Genomic DNA, 5,860 nt, shown 5'->3' with positions numbered 1-5,860 from the left:
AATGAAAGAAGAGTGATAAAATTTCAGGGAACCTTATGTCCTTATTTATAATGGAAACAGTTGCCTTAACACCCCTTATCAATTCAAGGATTTACTAATATGCCATTGTAAAAAAATATATATTAATTTATTTAAAGTTTTAAACTAATTAGTGAGAGATTAGCACATGATGATGTTGCTAGGTGACATGAGAGACACTTACTTATTTTCATGTTTTCACCTTATTAAACATGTTATTATTATAATGTAATGACTTGCAGAAATTTTATTAACATCTATTTATATATATATATAATATATATATTTATATATATAAAAAACTAGTTTGAGTGATATGATCCACTACATTATATAGGTTTCAGATGCTGCTGTCTGGGAATCCTGTAACTTCAAACAAAGAGAGGTTGTGGTTTTAGATTGTGAGGAAAAAAGTAGAGGATAAATATATTCCATATTAAGTTCTAAAGTTCTTCATTCAAGTATTTTCTTTGGTACTTGTTTTTCTTCAAAAAAAAATAAAAGAAACTTTATATATTCTCATAAAAAGTTTGAAATATTTTTATATACCTCCAAGTTCAAGCAAACACATATAAAGTGATTCACTTATTAACATGATATTTTTCTTCTTTTGTATTATTAACAAAAAATTGGGAATATAATATTTTTGTATTGGATGATTTTTATTAATTAATTAATTTATTTCTGTATTAAAAAAGCTTTGTTTTTTCCTCACAAAGGTGGCAGAATAATATGTCAACATGAGAGAAGTCCAATCAAGTCATTCAATTAAAAAAGAGAAGTACAACCATTAATTCAAACTCATAGTTTCAACCCCAAATAAAATATATTATTCTTAGATTAGATGAAGCAATTATGATTCACCTACAAAATCTTTTGCATTACTTTAACAGTTTTTCAGATTTGCTATAAATCTTTTATATATATATATATAGATTTGCTATCAATATCTTTTGCTTCCTATTTTAATAATTTTTTAAAAATTAAATAAACCACATTTATATTAATTGATAAGAGATAATGCAACAAAGAGAATATATCAGACAAATATCAAACAGGCACCCAACAGACATTACACCAAAGTGAAAAAGAAAATACAAGATAAATTTCGGAGTATAAATAAATTATTTAATATGCTAATGATAAATAAAGTAAAAGCAAAATAAAAGCAGAGATTTAAAACATAAAAGGAAACACTAGGAAATGTAATTCAAAAGTGTAGTTAATTATGTTTCTTGAAATTTTTTTGTTTTTGCTTAAATAGGCTTGAGAAAATATGCATAATTGCTTATTTGTTCTTATAAAATGATCTAAAGGTAATTTAAAAATTTTATAAAAAATATTAAATATTCTCTCTTTATTTTTTTACTTTAGTAGTTTTATGCAATTTTAAAAAAATCAAACATTAATCTATGTTTTCATTAAAGTAATAAATTAATTTTTAACTACAAAGCTATATATGTAAATAAATAAAACATTTTATAAAAAGCGTATAAATAAAAAAATGATTTTTATGAAGATATAATAGTAATTACCATCTTGTATGAAGGGTATGCAGGTAAATTCCTTCTTTTTTGTTCATTCATGATGCATTCATTGTTTGACAACTAAGAAATTCCTCTGAAATTCCAGCATGCGGGAATTCTTTATATACTTTTATTATAATTATAATTTTTTTTAAAATAATAAGATTTCTTTTTTAAGGAAAAAATATAAAATTTCTCCATCCTATCTTGTTCCATCGATGAGGTGTCCATATTATTATTTTATTTATTTTAATTATTTAACTTTTGCTTAGATCCTTGCACAGGTGCACTGAGATCAGTGCTTGGTTTGCAAAATATGGAACTAAAATAATCAATAATTGTGTTTTTTTACACAGACAACAATGGGTGGCATAGGACAAACATATATACAGATGCACCCGTTATAATAACTTAATAACTCCTTAAAAATTTATTAACTAGTTCAAATATTATATGGGATAATTAAATTCATATCACATATACGCTGAGAAGATATTTCAGTATTGCTGGTCCATGAATTCAACTCAGGGTCTGCCCATTCATTATCTTTAGTAACATACCAATATATTAAGTAGTGGTTGTTTTAAAAAAAATTTAATTAATATGGTTTGAATAAAATATTTTCAAAAATAAAAAACTTTAAAAAACATCAAATCAAGGAAATGCTTTTTGCAGTTTTATTTTTCCTTAATAAATTTACCTGATGATCATAAAGTTGATATACTCATTTTGCTAAATAATAAATAAAAAATATACACACCTACTCATCTATCTTTTTTATTTTAATCAAGTAGCCATGTTCATAAGCAAACTATTGCTATATTTCATTAATATTAATTTATTTATGAAATAAAAACTTTAGTCGCTCAATAGTCATATCATATCATATGAATCATGTTCGGTCTATATTCAACTTCGTATGATTTAATGCTTTCAAATCAATATCAAAACAACTAATAAAATCCAAGAAATTAAGTAAAAATTAAGCAATATATATACATATATATATTTTTAAAATGTAATTTGTGTTGCTAAATAAAAATAAAAATAAAAAAAAACTTCCAATACTAGAGAAATGGATAACTATCATTTGATCATGACCATTTACCAAACCATCTCACAACCAAAAAAGAAATGGGCCCAATGGGCCCATTGTTTTTGTAAGACAAGAATTGGGCCCACAAAGCCAGAGACAAGAGAATCTATTGGAGTTCATGGATTAGTGGGTCAAATGTGGGCCCCACTCGTTAATAGTTGGGCCCACTATAGGCCCACAAAAAGCTAGTGGATAACGATGTCGGCCCAATAACAAATCAGAGCAAATAGGAGTTTGGTGCAGTCCAACCGGGATTGTCAACATCAAACTTGTTCTTGTTCGGGGTTTAGGGTCTGGGTTCGGTTGAGTTTTGAGCTTGAGTGGTTTTGTTATTCATCAATGTAACCTAGTATTTATTGTGTGGGCTGGATTTACTTATATATATCAAAACTCTCCAGTTGTCTATTTTTAATAAATAGGTGACAAGTGTCTCCCCTAATTTTAAAAAATTAGACAAATGTACAAGCGTGAAGTAATATCTCAATACACGTGTTATTAGCGTGAATTTTGAAATTTGATCTTAAAATCTCAGATTCTCCTCGAAATAAAGATTTGGTAGTTATAAACCAAGAGGTTGTTGATGTATATGTATATTAGTCAATTAAATTAAAATTCATTTTCATGATATAGATGTGAGAATATAGATATGGGCTATTTGTTGATTAGCTTTTCTTGGTTCATGATTGCAAGATAGACAGCACCAAACAAGAGAAAGAAAATGCATAAATGATGAGATGTTGAAGTTAAAAAGAAAGCCTAGAGCTCTCCTCTCCACAAAAACTAATAGAGGAGCAACATGATCATAAAATTTCAGTGAAGCATGCATAGGCCAATAAATGTTTTCCCCTCTATGATTGTGATACAAGGTCCATTTAGTTCCCATTTTTTTCAACCTTTGGAAGATTTATTTTATAAACTAATTTGTCGGCGCGGGTTCATTTTTAGAGCGGAAGAAATACATAAACATTGAAAAATTAGGATAAATATTTTTTTACAAATTTTTTTTATTTGCTTAAAAAACATAAATTTTAAAAACATAATCTAGATCAATTGATGATATATAACTCATTTATTTACTTTTAATGAAAATTGATAAATTATACAAGGCACTAAAATGGTAAGGAGACATATAGAATTTATTTTTCCATAACAATTAGTTTTGCTTTATTATTATTATTATTATTATTATTAAATTGAATTTATTTAACTTCTCCTTTCTCCAAGGAATAATATAGAAAAATGAGAAAAAAAATAAATTAAGCTGATGGGTCGTCATGTGGTGCTTTTCCTTTCTCCTCTTTTGATTATGCTGACGTGTGATAATAACAAGCAATATGGTTTTGTCACCATCACACACACACACACACACGCACACAAAACTTGACAAGTCAACCATTATGGAACATGGTGATCTCATTTAGGGTTTGAAAGACTCAAGCAGGGCACAAGCATCTCCACCAACATTAACAAGAATATGAAAACAAATCATCCAACCAACCAACCAACCAACTAAGAATGCTTTTCATATCTCACTAGCTAGCTACTGAAAGTCCACAAAAACAAGATGGAAGAATGATTGATCTTGAAAGTGCTCCATCTTATTTATGTTCATAGTCTTCTTTGTCTTAATATTATTCTATATCAGCAATTCTAAGTAGCTTGAAGAGTTTTATCAAAAGGAGTAGCTCTTGAAGAGTTTTGATCACACAGAAGTGCAAGTACTTAGTGAGTGATTTCCTCTATTGGAATAGTACTAAAGCACTATCTTGTTTTGGTCGCTATGACAATGAGAGTAGTTATCTCACATTAATAATGAAAATTCTATGTTATTGTAAATAATAATAATAATAATAATAATACACACATAAGAAAATAGATACATTCAGGGGACGTCACCAGATTTCAAATCTAGAGATGTCCTAGTAGTCATCTGGATGAAAATCGGACGTCACATTCGGTAGAGCGTTAGAAGCGGGATCCACGTTGTTGTACGGTGTCGATGACGATAGGTGTCTGATGTTTATATAATCGATCAACCAGTCGGATGATGATCAGCGAGCTGAATTTAAAAACATCCCTAGATTTGAAATCTAGGGACGTCTCTAGATGATGTTTTCCCTAATAATAATGAAAAAGAATAATAAACAAATAATAATATATTGAAATTTAACACAATAACAAACTTTAGAAAAAAATTTAAAAAAACATAAATAAATAATTTTGTGCATCGACTAACCATTATTAATTATATTATATTAGCCACAGTAACTAAATAGTAATAAACTTGATTTCTATATAAGAAGTAGAGGATGGAGGGTTTAATTTTCTCCTTACTATGTGATTGAGACCTAACAATAAAAAAGTGTGTGTGAGATGGCTTGTCCATATTGCTTTAAAAAAACATCATTTTATCTTATTCATAGTAAGTTATAATAATTTTTTTCTTTCATAACATTAATTTCATTTAGTAAAATAAAATGTTATAATAAAAATTAGAAAATAAATAAACATGGTTTATATCATAAAATAAATCATGTAACCGGATTTTAAAAAGCTAGGATAATAATTTTACACTATTTCACATTAATTTCTATTATGTGATTTAAAATCTTTTAAATAATACCTCTCCACTATTGTATATTCTGTATCAGAAATTTTTATTCCAGCCCTATGACGTAATGTCTCAATATAAACACTTGATACCGATCGCAATCAAATCTTCTTCATTAGTCAAAATAATTTTCATTTAATTAATATGAAATCTCATGTTAATTTTACATATATTAAAACCTTGTAAAACTCAAAACCCATATTATCATATCAACATATGTGAGTGAAAGGGTCTAATAAATTAATTACTAAGCTTAATTTGCTGACTCGACAGAGTCAATATTTTCATTTTCAAACATCTCAAAATGCTTGTGCTTGTATATAATGATACACTCCTATGACAAACATACGTCATATATATATATATATATATATGGTTATCATTAATGTTTCTGGTCGTATTATATAGATTTGAATGCCTACTGTTGTTATTATCTCTGTGTTTGAAGCCCTCATAGTTTCTATTGTGTTAATGTGTCAAAAGTAAGCAATGGGAGGGGTAGTACCCAAAAATCTTCGATCATGTTGATTGCCATGTGAAAAACTTTTGTACTTTTCTTCCTTTATACATGTAAAAGATTGAAGTTTGTGGAGTCATATGTACGTAACT

This window comes from Dioscorea cayenensis, chromosome 10 (assembly GCF_009730915.1).
Source record: "Dioscorea cayenensis subsp. rotundata cultivar TDr96_F1 chromosome 10, TDr96_F1_v2_PseudoChromosome.rev07_lg8_w22 25.fasta, whole genome shotgun sequence".
In the NCBI taxonomy this organism is placed as follows: domain Eukaryota; kingdom Viridiplantae; phylum Streptophyta; class Magnoliopsida; order Dioscoreales; family Dioscoreaceae; genus Dioscorea; species Dioscorea cayenensis.
The sequence above is the reverse complement of the archived record's forward strand: the minus strand, read 5'-3'. Positions refer to the sequence as shown.